This window comes from Emys orbicularis, chromosome 1 (genome assembly GCF_028017835.1).
Source record: "Emys orbicularis isolate rEmyOrb1 chromosome 1, rEmyOrb1.hap1, whole genome shotgun sequence".
In the NCBI taxonomy this organism is placed as follows: Eukaryota; Metazoa; Chordata; order Testudines; family Emydidae; genus Emys; species Emys orbicularis.
Window position 1 is genome coordinate 224,263,508 of NC_088683.1, and position 22,959 is coordinate 224,286,466.

The following is a 22,959-nucleotide window of genomic DNA, read 5'->3' on the forward strand; positions in this document are numbered from 1 at the left end:
CTCACCTACCTTGTCGCTGTAATATCCTGGGACTAACATTGCTACAACAATACTGTAAAACCACGTTAGATTAATGCATTTCCACCCCACTAATACTGAAGACTAAGGGTCAGATTCTACAAGTTGCTGAGCAGTCTGGTCTTGATATTGCAAAGCACTTATGTACAAGCCTAACTTTAATTACGAGTTGTCCCATTGATTACCAACTGATAGGGTTTGCAGTGTGCTCTATGGGTATGTCTACACACCAAAGAAAAACCTGCAGCTGGCTAATGCCAACCGACTTGGGCTTGTGGGGTTCAGGTTGCAGGGCTGTTTCATTGCTGTGTAGACTTCTGGGCTCAGGCTGGAGCGCAGGCTCTCGGGTCCTGCAAAGTGGGAGGGTCCCAGACCTCAGACTCCAGCCCAAGCCTGAAAGTCTACACAGCAATGAAACAGTCTCAAATCTCGAATTGGCTGGCACAGGCCAGCCGCAGGTGTCTAGCTTCTGTGTAGATATAGAATCATAGAAGATTAGAGTCGGAAGAGACCTCAGGAAGTCATCTAGTCCAACCCCCTGCTCAAAGCAGGACCAACCCCAACTAAAGCATACCAGCCAGGGCTTTGTCAAGCCTTATATACCCTGTAAGTCAGCAGAATGGGGCTTTGTCAGACCCAGGGAAAGTAAATACTAGATTTGAGGGCTCACCACTGAAATTGCTCTTCCCCCAATCAAACTCTTTTAGGGACGTACGTTTGAGTAGCATGTGGCCCTCAGAGAGCACCTTACACCTGTGCCCCAGAGTTTACATGTCTTCAAATACATTTATAGGTGTAACTGCTGCTGGTGGTTGTGATCTATAAAGACTTTCATGGTACGTGTTCTGCATACTGTAGATATGACCTCTTTATATTTTACCTTGTCAGTTGACAAACGCCTGCCATAATAAAATACAAGGAAAGAGGCCATCTCCAAGGCATTTATGACAGCATAATAATGCGCTTTATAGTTTTTCATAGAAACCAACTCCATGAACTGCATCTAGAAACTAATGTAAATTTCCAGAATACAACCTAACATATTTTTTTCACTGTTAGGTAAGAATGCCACTGTATTGTCTATCAGCTGGAGTTTTAGTTGTCTGTAGCACCAATTAGATCATAGTGAATAATCCAGCATGCAAGTGACAAAGGTTCAGCTAATTATGGCGAGGTTGACTTCTGTAAAAAATAAGTTGCAATCTTTTATGTGTAAAAAAACATGTAAATTTACATTGCTATATTAATGGCTTAGAACCAGGGTGGATTTGATTTAAATCACGAGTCAGGAAGACTTGATTTAATCATGGTTTTGTACATAAAATTGCATTCTTGTTGGTTGTTATAACCTTAATACATATTCTTCACAATTCAGAGATAGATGTAGGTTTCCGTTTTAGAAGGTACACACTATACATTTTTAAACAGTGATTTATTTTGAAAACTTTTCAGATTAGTTTTACAGCTATATCAGAAAATGAATGATTGTTTGGTTATTTCATGTACCAAAGGTAATTGAAGCCGATATTTATGAAGTCACTGGGAGGTGAACTATCTCCAATTCAACAGATTAATCATTAATATTTGGAGGATTTTCTTGCCATGCTGTATTAGGAGGAGACATTTAAATTGTTTTATTTAACTAAAACAACATTATTATGTATTCTGGATTTTTTCTTCAACAGCAAACATATAATACTTTAACAAAACAAGCATATGTCCCTCCCTTCTTACATTTATCTCTAGACTTCTCCTTGTCCAGATCTATTCCACCCCCAATAATCTTCTATTCACTGAACATTTTGAAACTTTGCACTTTTAGAGAGAGGTAAGGGATTGACTCTGTATACACAAATTTGCAGAGGGACAATAGAGTTGAGGTCTGTTATTTCTCACCTCTATATATTATTTATTTATTTAAAAACATATTTGCTGTTAACAAGCAAGTTACCTCTGGAGACACAAATCCGCAGTTTGATAACTGCAAAACTAAGCATCTCTGATGATATCTTCTAGACTGAGCACTGAGTCCCATTGGGTAGATAGAAAGATTAACCGAAATAATCTATACTGAAGCCTGTGGAACCCCATAAGATTGGGTCCCTAATCCATGAACTATTGGAACTCATTTACAAAACTTTTCTTAAACATTACATGAATATATTGTGTCATACTATAGAATTAGAATTTATAATCCCTATTCCATGATGAGATATCTTTGAGCTATAAGATATCTTTAGATAGGTTTTTTCCTCAAAAAGCATTTTATCAAAAAAATCCGATTTAAATAAAAAAAAGGTTTTGTTTTTTTTTAAACCATTGATTTTTATCCACCCTGCTTAGGACAATTTTTTTCCTATGCATACATGAAAAAAATGGCCACTGTTCTATCAGAACATCCAGAAAGCATCAAAGGATCTAACGAAACACCCCTCGAAACAAAAGAAAGGAAACTCTTACGTGGAGGGAGCAAATAGAGCTTGCACAGTTTCCTCTTGAAGCTTTGACCAACCAACATAATCTCATACATGGAGCTCCTTATTATACATTACACAACAGTACAGTTATCTGAAGTTAATTTGTTGTCACTATATGCATTTCTAGAGTTATATAAATATAAAAATATATGGAGATATACCTATCTTATAGACCTGGAAGGGACCCTGAAAGGTCATCGAGTCCAGCCCCCTGCCTTCACTAGCAGGACCAAGTACTGATTTTTGCCCCAGATTCCTAAGTGGTCCCCTCAAGGATTGAACTCACAACCCTGGGTTTAGCAGGCCAATGCTCAAACCACTGAGCTATCCCTCCCCCCAAGTTCTTATCTCTGTAGTATGTAAAAATATAATTATGTAACTCAATTATGTAAGTTTCAGTTAGCATACTTGGTAAAGTGGCCCCACCAGCCCTACTTATTCTTCTTATGTCATCAGTATTTCTAGAATAACAGATCTCTAATAATGTAGGTTTTTTTTTTTTTTTTTTTTTTTTAAGTTTTCTAATGCTTTTGAAGAACTCTGGCTTGACATTCTTTTGTTTCCCCACGGAACAGGTGTGGCGTGTTTTCCCATTCTAACCTGCCAATGTGGCTAGACCCTGTCCTGGAGGAACCACCTTTTAGTATGAGAAAGGTAGTTCTGTACCCACTAAACCATTGGCCTCTATGCTAAAAAGAAGGCAAATAGTACAAACAATGGTGATTATTTTTTGGTGTGCACCTATAGGAGCTGAAATGAATCCACCCATCATCTCATTACACACAGATGACAAAACAGTCCTTAGATGGCAGGAACTTTAGCTCACCATTGACTTGGGATGGACATGAAACAGGCAATCTGGAAGTACAAACTGATGCATCTCATTACTGATTTCTCGTAGATAAAGCGGAGATATCATTCCGTTAGTGCGTTTCTAAGATTGTAATTGATAAAACAGACTAGTTGCAGGAAACTTAGTTGACAATGAGAAATGTTCTTAGAGTAAGCAGGATGTCATTCAGCTCAGTATAGATGCTGATTTTTCTGTGTATTATGTGCAAATATTAATATCCAATATTTATACATACAGGAGATGAATATCCTTAGAATGGATTTTTTAAAAGCTTAATAGGTCACTGTTAGGAATATTACAACTATGAATGAAAATATTCTTCTGTTGTATTAACTAATGTATGAGTAACATATACAGTGTTTCAAAGGATGATGTCAAATAGATACTGAAATTTCATGGCAAGGAAAATTATGATTTATTTGGTGGTAGTACCCTAAAATGGGATGAATATGGAAGCTATAACGTCAAAGCAACTGTGTCAATTCTCATGCATATCTGCTCTCCAACATCTTCTATTTAAGTCTCAGTCCCATGTTACAAGCAGAACACTAATCATTTAACCCAGTCTACGCCTTCAAGAGAACCTCTCTCAGTCCAATGTATTTTGATAGAACTAAAAAATGTGTCCCTGTTTTTCTTCCCAAATGTCCCAGTTTATAGTTTGTGTTGACAGATATGCTATCTTATCTATTTGTATAACTAGAGACTTTACCATGTTTTAGAAAATAACCTAATGAAATCTTCCTTTCTTTACAAAGATACTTGGCCAGCATTGCAAATGTAAATATTAACAGTAATTCCAGGGCCTCGCATTCCTGTGAACTAGATGCTTCAATTTTAAGTGTTTTTTTAGCAAGTTGCCTATTTTAAAATATTTTTGTCCAGAAGAGCATCTTAGTAAAAACTCACTTAATTTTAATAGCCCCTTTTTCCTTCTTTGCCTTTCTTCAGCTCTCCTGTCCCTGTCATCTTAGGCATTCAGGGCAGAGTGGCTTGGACAACCACAGAAAATAGGGGCATGAGAGAACTAAAGATATGAGGGCGGAGTATTGGAGGAAAGAGAAACAAGCAACAAAGAAGGGAACAATGACTAAGGCCATGTCTACACTACCAATTTTTGTTGACAAAAGTGATGCTGACACCCAAAAGGTGACATAATAAAAATCGGAATTTCATGTTCACACTTGCTCCCTCTGTTGGCAGATCGCGTACACATTGGGGGCACCATCGTCAACAGTGTGAGCATTGCACTGTGGGCACCTATCCCACAGTCCAGCTTGACACCTTCTGTCACTAGGTGTTGTGGGAAGGTGGATCTTGGGACCTGGCTAAATGTGATGCATTGATTTGTGTCCCAGCACTCCATGGGCTTCCGGCTTTCTTTCGTGGCATTTCTGCAGCGGCCATTCTCTGCTGTGCACCCTGGCATCTTTGTGAGAAGGGATAGACCCTGCACTGCCCTCCTATGCTCTGTTAACTGTCATGAAGACATCGTGGATGGCAGTGCAGTTAATCGTCAAGTTCCTAACTGAAGAAGACTTGCAGGCGCCCGACATTGAGTGACATGGATAGGAGCAACTTTAGATTGCTTTTGGCATTCTCAGAGCAGCTGCATAGGGTAGACTGTCATTTTTGAGCTTGGGAAACAAGCATTGAATGGTGGGATCGTATCGTCATGCAGGTGTGGGATGAAGAGCAGTAGCTACAGAACTTTCGGATGCGGAAAGCCACCTTCCTGGAACTGTGTGTGGAGCTTGCCCCAGACCTGTGGCGCAAGGACACCATAATGAGAGCTGCCATCTCAGTAGAGAAGCATGTGGCAATCACTGTGTGGATGCTGGCGACTCCAGACTGCTACCGGTCAGTCGCGAATCAATTTGGAGTGTGGAAGTCGACGGTTGGGGCTGCATTAATGCAAGTGTGCAAGGCAGTAAGTGGCACCCTGCTACGAAGGACACTGAGGCCATGGCTACACTTGCAGATGTAGAGCGCTTTGGGTTAAACCAGCCTTCAGAGAGCGCACCAGGGAAAGCGCTCCAGTCTGTCCACACTGACAGCTGCAAGCGCACTGGCGTGGCCACATTCGTGGCACTTGAAGCGGCATTTGGAGTGATGCATTATGGGCAGCTATCCCACAGAGCACCTCTTCCCATTCTGGCGTTGTGGCTTGTGGGAAGGGGGCGTGGGGTGTGGGGTGCGGGACATTCTGGATCCTGTCCCAACGCCCCATGATGCATTGCTTTGCATCCCAGCAATCCCTGTGTTTCTGTCCACATTTGGCGCCATCTTTCAACGGTTTCTGTGCAGAGCGCGCTTTGTCTTCCCTTTTGGTCTGCGGGAATGGAGCCTGAACTGCTGCAGAACATGCAGACGAGTCTTGCCAGCACGTCTCGTTTGGCAGTCGAGTTATTGCTTAAAATCCAAAGTGACAGTGAGGAGTCTGAAGATGATATCGAGTCGCGTAACGCATACGACAAGTAATTGCTTGTCTCATTCACAGACATGCTCTCCACCGTGGAACGCCGCTTTTGGCCTTGGGAAACAAGCACTGAGTGGTGGGATCACATCGTCCTGCAAGTCTGGGATGATGAGCAGTGGCTGCAGAACTTTCGGATGAGAAAAGCCACTTTCATGGGACTGTGTGCTGAGCTCGCCCCCACCCTGCGGTGCAAGGACACGAGATTGAGAGCTGCCCTGCCGGTGGAGAAGCGGGTGGCTATTGCAATCTGGAAGCTGGCAACTCCACACAGCTACCGATCAGTCGCTAACCAGTTTGGAGTGGGAAAGTCGACGGTTGGAATTGTGTTGATGCAAGTTTGCAGGGCCATTAATCGCATCCTGCTCAGAAGAACCGTGAGTCCAGGTAACGTGCATGACATTGTGGCTGGCTTTGAACAAATGGGTTTCCCTAACTGCGGAGGGGCGATAGATGGGACGCATATTCCTATTCTGGCACCAGCCCACCTAGCCTCCGAGTATGTTAACTGAAAGGGGTATTTCTCCATGGTTCTCCAGGTGCTTGTGGATCACCGTGGTCATTTCATTGACATTAACGCAGGCTGGCCTGTTCAAGAAGCTGCAAGCCGGGACTTTTTTCTCAGACCAGAAGATCACCGTAGAGGAAGTCGAAATGCCCATTGTGATCCTTGGAGACCCCGCTTACCCTTTAATGCTGTGGCTCATGAAACCCTACACAGGGAGCCTTGACAGCAGCCAGGAACGGTTCAACTACAGGCTGAGCCAATGCCGAATGACTGTGGAGTGTGCTTTTGGCCGTTTGAAGGGCCGCTGACGCTCTCTTTATGGGAAGCTGGACTTGGCCGAAGACAGCATCCTCGCGGTTATATCTGCGTGCTGTACCCTCCATAACATTTGTGAAGGGAAGGGTGAAAGCTTCACTCAGGCATGGGCCTCGGAGGTTCAACACCTGGAGGCAGAATTTGCACAGCCAGAGAGCAGGGCTAGTAGAGGGGCCCAGCGTGGGGCTGCAAGGATTAGGGATGCCTTGAGGGAGCAATTTGAGGCTGAAAGCCACCAGTAATGTCTGGTGCCCCGTACGGGAGTGAAGTGCAGTGGCTGTGTTTGGTACACTGACTTGCAGTGCTTGTTGCTTTCCTGGGCTAAGGTCTATTTTGCTTTATGCAATAATAAAGTACGTTTTCAAAGTAAAAAAATCTGTTTATTGAAAAAACTTTATTCATTTATTGAAAAAAAAACGAAGTAACACAGAAATACCAAAAGGGCAAGGGGGTGGGGTGGGGACCGGTTCACCCATAGGCTTGAGCATGTCCTGATTTCATACTCTCGAATCCTGTCTGGAGTGCTGTGCACTGAGGGCTGCACTTCAGGATGGCTATAAGGCATGTTGGGGGCGGGGGAGGTTGAGTGCAGTGGCTAAGGGTCGTAGTTTTCGTGGGTGGGTGGTGAAGCTATGGGTGTAGGAGGCAGCGGGGGGTGGTAAGAACCCGGATGTTGGGGAAAGTGGGTTGGAGGGGACATGGGGGCACAAGGGGAAGAGTTTTGGGACAAGGGCTGCAGGGGGGGCGAGCGCGGTAGTGTTCCGCCTGCATGGCGATGAGTCTGGATAGAGTCTGCTTGGCTCTCCATTATGCTAATCAACCGTTCCGTGCTTTGCCTCCGGTGCGTCGTGTTTTCCTGGCAGATCCTCCTTTCGCTCTCCCTCCACTCCTGTGCCTTTCGATTCTCATTTACAAACTGCTGCATGACTTCATGCAGCATGTCTTCTTTGCTTTTACGCAGCCTCTTCCTGAGTCTTCCCAGTCTGTCGGCCGGTGATAAGAATGATGGCTGAGATCTCAAGGTTGCACCTTGTGACAGACCCAGACCAGTGGGGTACAGGAGTCTGGTAGAGGGCAAATATACTGGTCACTGGATGAGTAGTTTTCTGTTCCCTGAGTGACCAGAGCAGGGGCTGCACTAGAGTAATCGGGAACCTGCTAGAACCAGTTAAGGCAGGCAGGCTAATTAGGACACCTGAAGCCAATTAAGAAGAAGCTTCTAGAATCAATTAAGGCAGGCTAATCAGGGCACCTGGGTTTTAAAAAGGAGCTCACTTGAGTTTGTGGGGGGAGTGTGAGGAGCTGGGAGCAAGAGGCGCAAAGAGCTGAGAGTGAGAGGGTGTGCTGCTGGAGGACTGAGGAGCACAAGCGTTATCAGACACCAGGAGGAAGGTCCTGTGGTGAGAATAAGGAAGGTGTTTGGAGGAGGCCATGGGGAAGTAGCCCAGGGAGTTGTAGCTGTCGTGCAGCTGTTACAGGAGGCACTATAGACAGCTGCAGTCCACAGGGCCCTGGGCTGGAACCCGGAGTAGAGGGCGGGCCCGGGTTCCCCCCAAACCTCCTAATTGACCTGGACTGTGGGTTCTCCCAGAGGGGAAGGTCTCTGGGCTGTTCCCCAACCCACATGGCGAATCTGAGGCAAGAAAATCCGCCAATAAGCGCAGGACCCACCAAGATAGAGGAGGAACTTTGTCACACTGGTGTCAGGGGTGGGATCTTGGGGTGCACAGCACGGCGGAAGAAGGAGGGTGATTTAAAAAAAAAAAAAAGAGAGAGGGTTTATTTTTTTTTCACCACAATGGATGACGTAGTGCGGGCACTGATACAAGCTACGGCAGCCCAGCAGGAGGCTACCTGTGTCCAGGCAGCCGCCCAACAGGAGGCAGTGCGGCTGCAGCAAGAGACTAATCGCCTGCTGATGGACCAGGCTGCTCAAGACCGAGCTATGTTGCGGGAACTGGTAAACCAGGTAAAGTCCCTTACAGAGCTGAATCGCGGCCATGATGGTATGCGGCTCATACGGGCCAGCCATTGGCTGCAGAAAATGACACGGGAGGATGATGTAGAGGCATACCTTCTGGCCTTTGAGAGGACAGCCCTACGGGAGGCCTGGCCTTGAGATCAGTGGTCTGGCATCCTTGCCCCATTCCTGTGTGGGGAGGCCCAGAAGGCCTACCATGATCTGCCTGAAGAGGCTGCGGCAGACTACCCCCAGCTGAAAGCAGAGATCCTGGCCAGATCTGGGGTAACGACAGCAGTGCGGGCCCAGCAGTATCACGGTTGGAGGTACCAGGAAGACAAAACCCCGCGGTCCCAATTGTATGACCTCATCCATCTCGCACGAAAGTGTTTGCAAACAGAGTCCCGGAGTCCGGAAGAGATACTAGCGGTTCTGGTCATCGACCGATACATGAGGGGACTACCACCAAACCTTTGTGCCTGGGTAAGCCAGAACGAACCTTCCACCTATGATGAGGTTGTTGCCCTGGTAGAGAGGCGAAGGACAGCGAGGGAGCTGACCCGACCAGTTAAGGAAGAGGCACCCCGGGTTAAACTAGCAGCACCAAGCCCTAAAGTTCGGGTGACTGGGCCACCAGGAGGGACCAGGTGGAAAAAGAGAGAGGCTGAAGGCCCATTAGAGGCCACAAAGAGTCGGCGCACTGAGGGAGAAGAGGATCGTGATGTTAGACTGCCCAAACCAAGAGACCGGGGAATGCCTGGGGCTCCATACAGATGTTATGCCTGCGGGGAGTGGGGACACATAGCTGCACAGTGTCCCAATGCTGAGAAACCTATGCAGTGTAACCTGGGGAACTGGGCAGATCCATGCTCCCTAATCCACCTTGTGGGGGTCTCACTAACCCCACATATGTATACCAGACCAGTGAAACTAAATGGGGTAGGGACCACGGCACTGGTTGATTCGGGGAGTGCTATCACGCTTATCTCAGGGAAGCTCGTGAAGCGTAGTCAGCTGCTGCAGGCTAAACGTACGGGGATAACATGTGTCCATGTGTTACTAGCCCATCATCCCAGTAAAAATCGAGATCCAAGGGAACACTACTGAGGTAGCAGCAGGTGTAGTCCCTAAACTCCCATACCCGGTGCTCATAGGGAGGGACTTCCCAGGGTTTGGAAACTTACTGCCAGTAGGGGGATTGGAGAAAGATGGGGACCCTAAAATTGGTGAGGCATCCACAGCAGACTGTCAACCCCCAATCTTCTCTGAAGTATCCCCAGATTTGTTCTCCACTCCCAGACAGGGTAGAAAGACAAAAAGGGAAAGAAGGGCAGCTAAGGCCTTGGGAACCCGAATACTGATCCAAAGCCAGAGGGTCGCTCTTGTAGGTAGGCGGACCCGCGCAGTTGAAAAGGAGGCCACGCAGGAGGGAGAAGCACCTGAGGCTGACCCCCACCCTAATGCTTCTGAACCAGTAGAGGCAACAGAGACTGGGCCCCTAGATCTTGGGCAGATTAGCCCCGGGAGAGGAAATTTTGGACGGGACCAGGCAGAAGATCCAAGGTATGACAACATTAGGAAGGAGGTGACTGAAATAGATGGGGTCCCCGTGGAAGGAAAAACCCAGGGACCAGGACCCTACTTCATAATGAAAAAGGATCTCTTATACCGGGTTGCACCAATACAGGGGCAGAAGGTACAGCAGATCCTAGTACCTCAAAAACACCAGAATGCTGTATTAAGTCTTGCTCATAGTCATCTTTTTGGGGGGCATTTGGGGGTAGAGAAGAAAGACCCTGGCACGAGTCCTACGACGGTTCTTCTGGCCTGGAGTACATGAAGAAGTGCGGAGGTACTGTGCCTCCTGCCCGGAGTGTCAGATGCACAGTCCCCGTCCCCACTTGAGGGCACCTTTAGTACCCCTTCCCATCATAGAGGTCCCCTTCGAGCGAATAGCCATGGACCTAGTGGGACCCCTGGAGAAGACGGCTCGGGGCCACCAATATATACTTGTTGTTGTGGACTATGCTATTCGCTACCCAGAAGCCGTCCCCCTGCGGAACACGGCCCCTAAAACTATAGCCAAAGAGCTGGTGGGGATCTTTGCCCGAATGGGGCTACCGAAGGAGATATTAACCGACCAAGGAACCCCATTTATGTCGAAGCTAATGAAAGACCTCTGTACGCTGCTCCATATACATACCCTGAGAACTTCGGTCTACCATCCACAGACTGATGGGTTGGTAGAAAGGTTTAACTGAACCCTCAAGGCTATGATAAGGAAGGTGGTAAGTCGGGACGGGAAGGATTGGGACACCCTACTACCCTACCTTATGTTCGCTATCCGGGAGGTACCTCAGGCCTCAACTGGGTTTTCCCCCTTCAAGTTATTATACGGGCGTCACCCTCGTGGCATACTAGATATCGCCAAAGAGATCTGGGAAGAGGAACCCAATGAGGGGAGAAATAAAATAGAGCATGTAATGCAGATGCGAGACCGGATAGCCCGGGTTACCCCTATTGTACGGGAACATTTGGAGAAGGCACAGGAGGCCCAGCGAACCCATTACAGTCGCCAGGCAAAAGTGCGACAGTTCCAACCAGGGGATCGGGTTATGGTGTTGGTACCCACGGCAGAAAGCAAGCTTCTGGCCCAGTGGCAGGGGCCCTATGAGGTGGTTGAACCCGTGGGGGAAGTAACCTACAAGGTGCGGCAGCCAGGACGCAGAAAACAAGAACAGATTTATCATGTTAACCTTCTGAAACCCGGGCATGCACAAGAGGCATGCACAACGGTCCAAAAAGACCTAACCCAGGAAAACAAGCCTTCCAAACAGGTGAGAGTGTCTCCCGATTTAACACCAGACCAGAAGAATGAGGTGTCTGAGATGATCTTCCGGAACCAAGATGTGTTCTTGACAAAACCGGGTCAAACAACCGATACATATCACCACATCGTCATGAACCCTGGGGCCAGAGTAACAATGAGGCCCTATCGGGTGCCAGCGACAAAAAGGGAGGAAATAAAAGCAGAAGTAAAAAAAAAAAAATGCTGGAGTTGGGGATCATCGAAGAATCCCACAGTCAGTGGTCCAGCCCAATCGTGCTGGTGCCCAAACCTGATGGCACCACAAGATTTTGCAACGACTTCCGGCGACTAAACGAAGTATCCCAGTTTGACGCGTACCCCATATCTCGCATAGATGAGCTAGTGGACCGTCTGGGTAATGCCCGGTACTTGACTACCCTAGACTTGACAAAGGGGTACTGGCAGATTCCCCTTGCAGAAGACGCAAAGGAAAAGACTGCGTTCTCTACACCAGAGGGTCTTTTTCAATATACTGTCCTCCCTTTTGGACTACATGGGGCCCCAGCTACCTTCCAGCGCCTCATGGACAAGCTATTACGCCCGCATAACAGTTATGCTGCTGCCTACTTGGACGATGTGGTCATTCATACCCCAGACTGGGAAACCCACCTGGAGAAGGTGGAGGCAGTCCTCGATACCTTCAGGCGAGCTGGCCTTACAGCAAACCCCGCCAAGTGCGCTGTAGGGTTTACAGATGCCAAATATCTTGGCTACATTGTGGGAAAAGGTCTGGTAAAACCCCAAGTGAACAAATTAGAGGCCATCCAAAATTGGCCCTGACCAAGTCGCAAGAAACAAGTCCGGGCGTTCCTAGGTGTGGTGGGGTATTACCGACGATTTATCCCCCACTTTGCCACAAGGGCAAGCCCCCTGACAGACCTAGTGAAAGCCCGTGGACCTGATCTGGTGAGATGGTCTGACGCAGCAGAGGAAGCATTCACAGACCTACGGACTGCCCTCTGCAGTAACCCCGTACTGATAGCCCCTGATTTCACCAAGGAGTTTATCCTGCAGACGGATGCATCGGAAGTAGGGTTGGGGGCCGTTCTATCACAGATGGTCGGGGAGGAGGAACACCCAATTCTATACCTCAGTCGGAAACTCCTTCCAAGGGAACAAAAATATGCAGTGGTGGAGAGAGAATGCCTCGCTGTAAAATGGGCCATGGAAACATTGCGCTACTACCTGCTCGGGCGCAGATCTGTCCTCGTGACCGACCATGCCCCTCTTCAATGGATGCAGCGGAACAAGGAGAAGAACACAAGGGTGACCAGATGGTTCTTATCCCTCCAACCTTTCCAGTTCCGTGTGCAACACAGAGCAGGGAGCCGTCATGGCAACGCCGATGGCTTGTCACATGTGCACTGTCTGGCGTCCCAAGCTGCCCAACCCCTTGGCGTTGAGCAGGGGGGAAGGATATGTGACAGACCCAGACCAGTGGGGTACAGGAGTCTGGTAGAGGGCAAATATACTGGTCACTGGATGAGTAGTTTTCTGTTCCCTGAGTGACCAGAGCAGGGGCTGCACTAGAGTAATCGGGAACCTGCTAGAACCAGTTAAGGCAGGCAGGCTAATTAGGACACCTGAAGCCAATTAAGAAGAAGCTTCTAGAATCAATTAAGGCAGGCTAATCAGGGCACCTGGGTTTTAAAAAGGAGCTCACTTGAGTTTGTGGGGGGAGTGTGAGGAGCTGGGAGCAAGAGGCGCAAAGAGCTGAGAGTGAGAGGGTGTGCTGCTGGAGGACTGAGGAGCACAAGCGTTATCAGACACCAGGAGGAAGGTCCTGTGGTGAGAATAAGGAAGGTGTTTGGAGGAGGCCATGGGGAAGTAGCCCAGGGAGTTGTAGCTGTCATGCAGCTGTTACAGGAGGCACTATAGACAGCTGCAGTCCACAGGGCCCTGGGCTGGAACCCGGAGTAGAGGGCGGGCCCGGTTTCCCCCAAACCTCCCAATTGACCTGGACTGTGGGTTCTTCCAGGGGGGAAGGTCTCTGGGCTGTTCCCCAACCCACATGGCGAATCTCTGAGGCAAGAAAATCTGCCAATAAGCGCAGGACCCACCAAGATAGAGGAGGAACTTTGTCACAACCTATACAGGCAAAATGCAACACTTAATAGAGGCAGCATTGTACATACCAGACAGAGCAATGATTCCCCCGCACTTAAGGAGGGCAATCACAAAAACCATACTTTGCCTGTCCCAAAGCAAGCGCACATAACCCACGGGAGCCCCAGAAATGATGAGTAAGCACAGGGTTCATGGGGACTGACTGTTTCATGGCTGTACTGTCGTCTGGGTTTCTGTGCCTTGGGGAGAGCCAACAGCTGCAGGGGCCACCTACACTGAACACTGTCTCAACATTCTCTACAGGAGTTCGTCCTGGAAGATATCTCACTGCTGAGGGTGACCAGGGAAGCAAGAAGAGGGTCTTCTCCTACAATGCGGCTTCTGCCCTGGCCCATATGCAGCTTGCCTGTGTGCAGCAATGGTTCCCCCTCGTCGCCCAAAGAGCCCGTACCTAAAAACTTCCTTCCCGAAAGGGAAGCCGCTTACCAGTAACCTCCTCTGTTGTTTTTCCTTCCCCAAGCACTGGACGCCGCAACTGGCTGCCTTCCTCCTGGCTCGAGAAGAGCTCCTGGCTGCATGCATCTAGGGATTCTGGGGTGTCTCCCCCCCGCCTCAGCACCATCGCTCGCGCTTTCCTCCTCCTCCTCCCCCCCCCCCGCTGTGCTGGGCTCGGAAGTGTCCATGATGGTCGTTGCAGTGGAGGTGGGATCGCCCCCAAGTATCGCGTCCAGCTCTTTGTAGAATTTGCAGGTTGCAGGGGCAGCACCGGAGTGGCCGTTTGCATCGCAGGCTTTGCGGTAGGCATTCTGCAGCTCCTTTACTTTAACCCGACACTGCACCGCATCCTGGTCATGGCCCCTGTCCATCGTGGCCCTTGATATGTGCCCGAAGGTATCGTAATTCCTCCGGCTGGAGCACAGCTGGGACTGCACAGCTTCCTCCCCCCAAACACTGATGAGGTCCAGCACCTCGCCATTGCTCCATACTGGGGATTGCCTGGTGTGTGGAGGCATGGCCATCTGGAAAGATGCGCTGAGAGCACTCCACGCCTGGCTGAACAAACAGGAAGGGGATTTTCAAAATTCCCAGGGAATTTAAAGGGCTGGTCTGATGCTTGGTCACCTGAGGACAGGGCAGCAGAGTTCAAAAGTGATGACCAGAGTGGCTAGAACAGGCATTGTGGGACACTTCCAGAGGCCAATCAGAGCACATTAGGTGGCCACACTGGCACCGTGGCACTCCAGCGAAAGCACAACAAGCGTTATTCCTCTCGGGGAGGTGGAGTACCAGGAGTGCTCCAGCCGCGGAGTCAGAGCGCTCTACGTGCCTTGCCAGTGTGGACGGGGAGTGAGGTAGAGCGCTCTTGGCGGCTTTATTGCGCTATAACGCACAAGTGTAGCCAAGGCCTGACTCTGGGAAATATGCATGAAATAGTGGACGGCTTTGCAGAAATGGGGTTCTCTAACTGTGGAGAGGCGATAGATGGCGCACACATTCCAATTTTGGCACCAGACCACCTTGTAACAGAGTACATCAATAGGAAGGGGTAATTCTCCATGGTATTGCAGGTGCTTGTGGATCACCGAGGACGTTTCACTGGCATCAACGCGGGGTGGTTTGGGAAGGTGGATGACGAACGCATCTTTAGGAACACCAGCCTGTACAGAAAGCTGCAAGCAGGGACTTTCTTTCCAAACCAAATTTTGGAAAAAATTCTAAAATTCTCCTGCACTTTTCCACAGGTGGGAGTCATTCTAGCAGACATCTCACTGCTAAGGGTAAGCAGGGTAACGAGGGTACATCTACTCCATGCTTGTGGCTTCTGCCCTGCTCTGTATGCTGCTCGCCTATGTGCCGCTTTAGTCCCTGCACAAGTGATTGCTGAATGGTGTGGGAAAGTTTCCTACAATGGGGGAAGGAACAAAGCTGCTCTGCCATGGAACCTTCGGCAGAGGATTACCGAGTACCTTCAGGAAACTTTCCTGGAGATCTGTCTGGAGGATTCCCGTGCGATCTCTGCGTGCATCAACACCCTGTTCCGCTGTCTTGATTAGCTACACAGGGAAATGTCCACCTCTCAGAAACACAGCCAGCCTCCCACATTTCTATGCCCTGAAGCCATTCCCGCACTACACAAGCTACAGCCACTTACCAGGTGGGTGTTTCATCTCCTGCTTCTTGCTCCCCAGAGAACGACTGCTGAGACTGGCTAGATACCTCTGGAGTGAAGAACTGTTCCTGGAAGGGCCACCCCCATTGGTGGGAAACCATTTTTTTTAAAACTCACTTTATATCCTCTTGAAAAGAGAACCATGATTTACTTAAAAATACCCCGCCAGGAGCTGCACATCCTCATCTAACTCCACCTCTTCAATAATTTCGTCCGCTGGGTTAGGTCCTTTTCCGCTGCCTTCATTCCCTCTGAAGTATCCACAAGGCTCTTGGCGATGGAGGTGGGGTCACCACTGAGGATAGCGTCCAGCTCCTTATAGAACTGGCAGGTCTTAGGTGAAGCACCGGAGCGACGGTTTGCATCCCTCACCTTATGATACGCCTGCCTCAGCTCCTTTATCTTCGTTCTGCACTGAGTCCCGATCACAGCCCTTTTTCACAGAAGCCTTGAGAAATGAGCCCGTAGGTATCCCAATTCCTACTGCTCAAGCACAGCTCGGACTGTAGTCTCCTCTCCCCATATACTGATCAGATCCAACAGCTCCACAGTGATCCAAGTGGGAGAGCGTTTGGTGCGATAACCCGCCATGGTCACCTGGGAAGATGTGATGAGACCTCTCCATGCTGAGCCAGCAAGAAATGGAATTTCAAAAATTCCCAGGACTTCTAAGGGGGAGGAACAGATGGTTGTTTACCTGGCTGCAGGGCAGTGGAGTTCAAACCGCTGACCAGGGCGGTCATGATGGGGATGGGCATTGTGGGACACCTCCTGGAGGCCAATTAAAGCAATGAAATCAAGTGTGGTGTTTACACTGGCACTTTGTTGAGTAAAACATAAAGGAAAAAGGCCTAAGTCTCTCATTGGGGTGGATGTATTTAGTCATCAAAACCGGGCATCTTTCCCAACAAAAGTCACATTGCAGTGTGTACGCATGCACTGTTTGGTAGACAAAGGGCAGTTTTTTTGGTGACAAAACTTGGTAGTGTGAACAAGGCCTAAGAATGAGGGAAGGAGATAAGATTACTGAGGAGAAAGGGGTAGAGACAAAAATGAAATGGTGATGCCACTCTGTCTTTAAAAGGGGTGGGGGGGGGAAATCCTTTTTAAAATAAGAGTGGGGAGGCAGCAGCATTCAGTGGATTTGGATTCAGGAGACCAGGGATCTACTTCTGACTCTGCTGCTGACATCCTGTTTGACTGTGGGCAAGTCACTTCACCTCATTGTGCCTTAGTTTCTATTCTCCTCCCCCCTCACTTATTTAGACTGTAAGCTTTTCAAGGCAGAGACTTTTACTATGTGTTTCTACAGGAACTAGCAGAATGGGGCCTTGATCTCCGTTGAGGCATCTAGGTGCTCCTGTAATATAACTAATTAATAGTAATAAAAATTATTCTCAGGGAGAGAATAAACAAAAGGCTGGAAAGATAAAATAAACATAAGGGAGGCAGAAAAAAAGTGGCAAGACAGATGAAACAAAGATTGGGGTTCGAGAGGAAAATTAAAGAAAAATTGAGAGGGTGGGAGATCACAACTTTTGGCTTACTTACTGTTATGAATTATATATGTTCTAAATGTTATTTATTTGGAAGGTGTCCAGAACTCCATAAGTTTTAAGGAAAGGAATGGGGAGGAGATGGTATTACAATGTGCATTGGCCTCACGCTGGGACACTTGGCAACAATGATGATAGTGCTTAACAGTGACAAAATGCTGTAATTCTTTTCTGTTCAAAACCCTGTACAAACATTGACTAATCCTCATAGGACTCCTGTGAAGATGGTAAGTATTCCCATTTTGCAAATGGGGAAAGTGAGGTGAAGTGACTTGCCCAAAGCCCCTTAGATTGACAGTTGTGGTTGCAAGAGAATATTGGACACTATATTTTTAGAGACTTTTTTTTTTTAACTGAATTTAAACTTAAATAAGTATGTTAACAATTCCCATATTATTGTGACATCAAAGTTAATAAGTGCATCTAGAGTTTGGCCTGAGACACACAGATAGGATCCAGACCCAAACATTTTCACAGTTAGTGGCTTATTTGGATCTGGAGTTTTGATTCAGATTCATCTGTAGTAAAATCTGAGAGTTCATTGCAAGTGTAAGGAAAACTAATTTTCCAGAAACTTGACTCAATCTTCAAGTCCTTATTTATTTTAAGTATCTAGGTGTGATCAGAAGAGGATGGGTTAACGCTGACCTGAGCTTCTGCTGTTGGCAAAGGGGAGTGGCTGCGGTATTCAGTTGAGTGGATTGCGGATTGTTGGGCTAGAGAGGACTAAGAGAGTTGTCCCATAGAATTTTGGGTTACTTCTGGCTGATGCCCAGAATCTGAGTCAAGCAGGCTGCAGCTACGCTACAAAGCAAAAGGGCTTGAACCCTGGCTCCTGGCTAATTTGAGCTTTGACCCTCCAGCCCTGCAGGGTCCTTGGACCCTGGGTCCGAGACCTGGGTTAGCGCAATTGTGGTATAGATGCAAGGGGGTTTAGGCTTGAGTCAGGGCTTAAGTGCAGGCTTGCGTTGCAGTGTAGACGTACCCTAAATTATCTCTGCCTCTGTTTCCATATGTGTAAAATGGTAATAATTCTTCTCAGAGTAGTGGTAGGATAAATTCATTAATACTTGTACAGCACTTTCCTTTTTTAACTATATACAAAAGTATTTTTAAAATATGGTAAAGCCATCTTGTAGGTTATGTATACCTGTAATTTGTTTCCCTTTAAGAGAGTGGCTAAATGAAGGTTTTCTCAAGTATGTCCTATTTTCTCGTCTTACTCTATAGTATAAGTATGACAAATTTATTAACCTTTGTCTGGTTTTATTTTTGTCAGTCTTTGCTTTGCAGCTTTTAATCCATATGTGTTGATCCTGCAGGGTCTTCCTTTTCCTGTTTTATTTCTGATACTCATTTTTTCCCAAATATTCCTTTCTCTTGACTTATTGATCAAAAGTAGCACTGTAATTATCTAGATCTATACTGAAATTTAGGGGAGGGAGGTATCTTCTGTGGAAGCTAGTGTCACCACAGACCATTTTACATTATCAATCCAAACTGTTCTCATAATCCTGCCTCTTGTTTAGATGAATGGGAGGAAGGTATATTTTCTGTAACAGACCTCACTATTTACAATCTGTTAAACAAGATGCTGCTTTTACAATATCCTTTGAGTATTTTTATTCCGTTGCTTAAAAGGAAATAATGAGGGTCAGAGAGGAAATAAGAAGAAAATGTAGTATTCCTAGGTGTTTTATTTCTTGTGATCTTTTATCAGTGTGCAATTATCCAAACATTGGATAATCTGATAGCACTGTGTTTTTAAATACAATAATGATAATACCTACTGTTGGTATTAACTTATTTTTACCTTTCTTCAAATTCTCATAGTAAGTACACTAACTACTCCAACATAACTGTGGTTTTGTTAAAAAATGCATTGCTAATCAAATTTTGTTGTTTCTCAGCTTTCTTTTAAAATTAGTGGGAGCAGCTAATGCACATTATATATTCATTTTACCTGAAAAATTATTTTTTTAAATTCAGCCATAGTACTGAAAGAATGAGGGAAGTATCTGAGAGTTTCATTTCTTTGGTCTTTTTACATTTTTAAAATAGCAAAGATAACTTGGTGTTGAAATATTGGTTTTGAAAAACTGCTTCCTTGAGGTTAAGCTTTGGTACAAAATATAGCTATTCTGTGTACTCTATACAAATCTGTAGCATTTTCTAGATCTGTCTAACTTTTATATATAAGCTTTTATAAAATCTCGTATCTTACATTTAGATGGCAGATTATTCATACTGAGTTAGGTAGGATCAGCATGGATCCAAGTTCTTGAATTTATCTAAATGTAAGTTTTGTAGCTTCTGCATTCTGTAATTCTGTAGTCACAAGATGATTGGACATGCCGCTTGGAGATAATTACTTACTATAGAAACAAGCAAAGGAGTCTCGTTATAAAGTTTCTTTGACCCAGATTTTTTTCAAGGTATTTAGGCATTGCTCCTTTTAGTATTGCATTGCTTAATTGATTTAGGAGCCTGTCTCACTTTTAAAAGTGACTTGGGGACTAAGGCACTTTCATTGAGACTTAGCCTCCTTTTGAGAATGGGAATTGGGCTTCTAAGTCAGTTAAATGTTCCAGCGCCAAATAGAGCAACATCTGAATACCTTTAAAAATCTGGGCCTTTGTTCTTTGTATTATCCATCTCTCTGGATAGCATTTTTAAGTTAAATTCTTCTGTAATGGGCATAATGTTCATGTTCAGTTATTTTATGTATGCATATTATAAATATGTGCTTATGTAAAATGGCATACATGGCACTTTGGTATAAAGGTTTCATTAACTTGGAATGGTCACATTACTCAGGAATATGAGGAAACTGCAGGTGAGCTATGCAGGTCATCCAAATGAGTACTGATAAAATCTTTATCCTGTCATAATGTATTCTCTATATTCCACATCTGTTGCTGAAAAACAATTTTGGAGAGATTTTAAAAATTGTATTGGCACTATTTTTATTGGTGCCTCAGTTACCATGAGTCTAATTGTACACAGCACAGAGGGAGAGGAAAAATAAAACAAGTACGCTTAAAATGTCTATGAAATATTCTAATCTAAACTAACTTATTTACAGGAAAAACAAGTCACAACTTTTAAGTCTGATATTTTGGAACCTTGCAAGTGCTGTGTCCCTCAATGGAAAGCTGGGAATCTCTCCCATTTCCGGCCCTGAAGGGGTTTGCAAGATATCAGACCTTAAACCCTTAAATCTGTCTCTGATTGTGGACTGAAAATTGCCCAATTTGGGCTTTGGGTTAGTATAATTTTGGAAGGGATAGAGAAAATTCTATGTTAGGCTGACTTTTTTTAATTTCTGTTTGAAGCTGCTCAGAGTTTGAAATCTCAGTAGAAGTAGTGATGGAAATGGCAAAGTGAAGGTGAGGCGGGTGAAGATGCATGATAAATGCAGTTTATCACATGGATCTAGTCATCATGTGTCTATATGTTACATACATGTGTTTATATATAAATTATAGGTGGAGCTGGTAGCACTGCTCATAGTTGAGTTTAGCTAACATTTTCCATTGTAAGACCTTGCTTTTTAGTTGCTTATAACTTTGACAAACTGTTTTCCATGTTGTATATCTGCCCCCAGGCTAAATTTGTTTGGAATGTTTCAACAAAAATAGTTCATCTATTTCCAACAATGAGATTAGGTAAAAGTACATTATACAGCCATTTCATTAAGGAAGGCCTCAAGCCTCCATACTTAGGAGAGGAGGGACATGAAACTTAGCAGAGGGGTCACTCTGGTGCATGGGATGTGCTTTTTGCAGTCCCCATAAAAATCCACCTATACTTGGTCAGGCTTGGCCTCTGAAAAATGTTTGGACATGCTCAATAGAAGTTTGTGAAAGGTTGGCAGCATTATTCTCCTAAGATTATCAGCACTGAACATGCTTCATTCCCACATGGCTTCTATGTGCTGACCAGACTGAGAATGCACCATCCCCACAAAGTGACTGAGCACAGTCCATTCCAGGGCTGCCAGGCTGAGCGAGACTTTTTCTGCAGTTGCTCTTTCCAACAACTGAGGGCCACAGTGGTGGCAGGCCTTAAAACTGAGAACAGGGAGAATGACTGTCTTATGCCCTTAAGGCTACCCCTGCTGATGCCTAGGCAGCGACAGGGAGAAGGAGTCAGACTGACTTGCTCAAATGCATAGGTGAGAGGAGAACATGGATAGATAGGGTAGTAGGTGCAGGCTGTGGGGAGATAGGAACAAGTGGGACAGGCATAGGCTGTAGGGGTGATAGAGCAGAGGAAGCAAGGATAGAAGAAAAGAGGATAGGCTGAGGCGGGACAGTAGGGTCTGTAACCACTAGAATACTCTCTTCCAGAACTTGGAATAGAATCAAGATTTCCTGAGTTCCAACATTCCTTTGCTATCAGCAAATAGCCATGAAACCCACTGGCAAAGTGTGTCTCATCTCTTTCTAATGGGTGGTCCACATAGCAGTAGAAGTATATATTAATCTTTACTAGTTGCTGAAGTGGTAGAGATCTATGCTGTGGGTATGAAAGTTCTAACCCTTCTGAAGACCCATGTATTATGTCACATGATGGATTTTTTTTTTTTTTCAGTTTTCTTTAAAAATCATTGGAACTCACCCCCCCCCCCCAAAAAAAAAAACTGTTACAAGAACATTATTATGTTTGCAAAGTCAAATATGCAAAAGTTAAGAAAAGCCAGAATTAAGGTTGTCTCTGGGGAGGAAAAAAGTGTGAACATGTAATTACAGACTATATCATAATGCACACTCACAGTGAGAGTGAATTAGAGTTGAACAGGAAACTTTAATTATGGCACTTTCTAATTTTTCAGGGCTTGACTTTGCAACCTTAACTTTCTTTTAATATAGATTGTTTTTCTTTGATAAAAAAGTGTGCATAAGTAGAAAAACTCAGCACTTTATAGTTCTTAGATCTGAAAGTGCTTTACAAAAGCAGGCAAGTAATATTGCTATTTTACAGATAAGTTTGTGTGCATGTATTTCAATATTAATAATTTACTCATATGTATATTATACAGACACTTGAAACCTATGTCCATATAATTTAATCTAGTAAAGACCCAAAAGATTGGAAAAAACAGTTATGCCCCTTGTAGTGGCATTTTTTATTTACAATGAAAGGAAGAGATACAATAGTAATATAAAGCTAACAAAATTATGAAGTGAACATCTACTTGATTCTCAAGATATAACAATTTGCAAATTGCATTTCATGTCATGTAATCCAGTGGTGACACTGATTTTTCTTCCTTTCTAGTCTGGCGTGAAGTATAGCACTGCCTTGCAGTTGTTATTTATGTAAGAAAAATTTGAAGCTTGGAACTATCAACATTTTCAAATTTAGATGCTTATCTCCTATATTTAGGCACTTAAATAAAAGTGGGCTGCCTTTTTTTCCAGAGGTGCTGACACAACTCCAGTCAAAGTCAGTGGGATTGAAGGTGGTCAGAATTTTTGAAAATCAACCCAATTTTATTTAGGTATGCACATGGGATTTAGGGAGTAGGTTTGAAATCTTTGGCCTCTGACTCAACCTCAATAATATCTTGGAGAAGAAATAATGCGTTGCCTCTGCATACATTTTAAGAACACAGTTTATGTAGCTTATCTGTCTTAATACTTGAACATAATTGTCCTTCAGGTTTCTCGGAATAAAATTAAGCA

The 22,959-nt window shown here is 45.5% G+C and overlaps 1 protein-coding gene across 3 annotated transcripts in view; it reads left to right on the forward strand.

Annotated features, from left to right (window-relative positions):
* The window catches only part of KLHL15 (kelch like family member 15), a 41,457-nt gene that overhangs the window by 17,293 nt on the left and 1,205 nt on the right, over positions 1-22,959 (forward strand). The gene's annotated exons all lie outside the window — the stretch shown is intronic.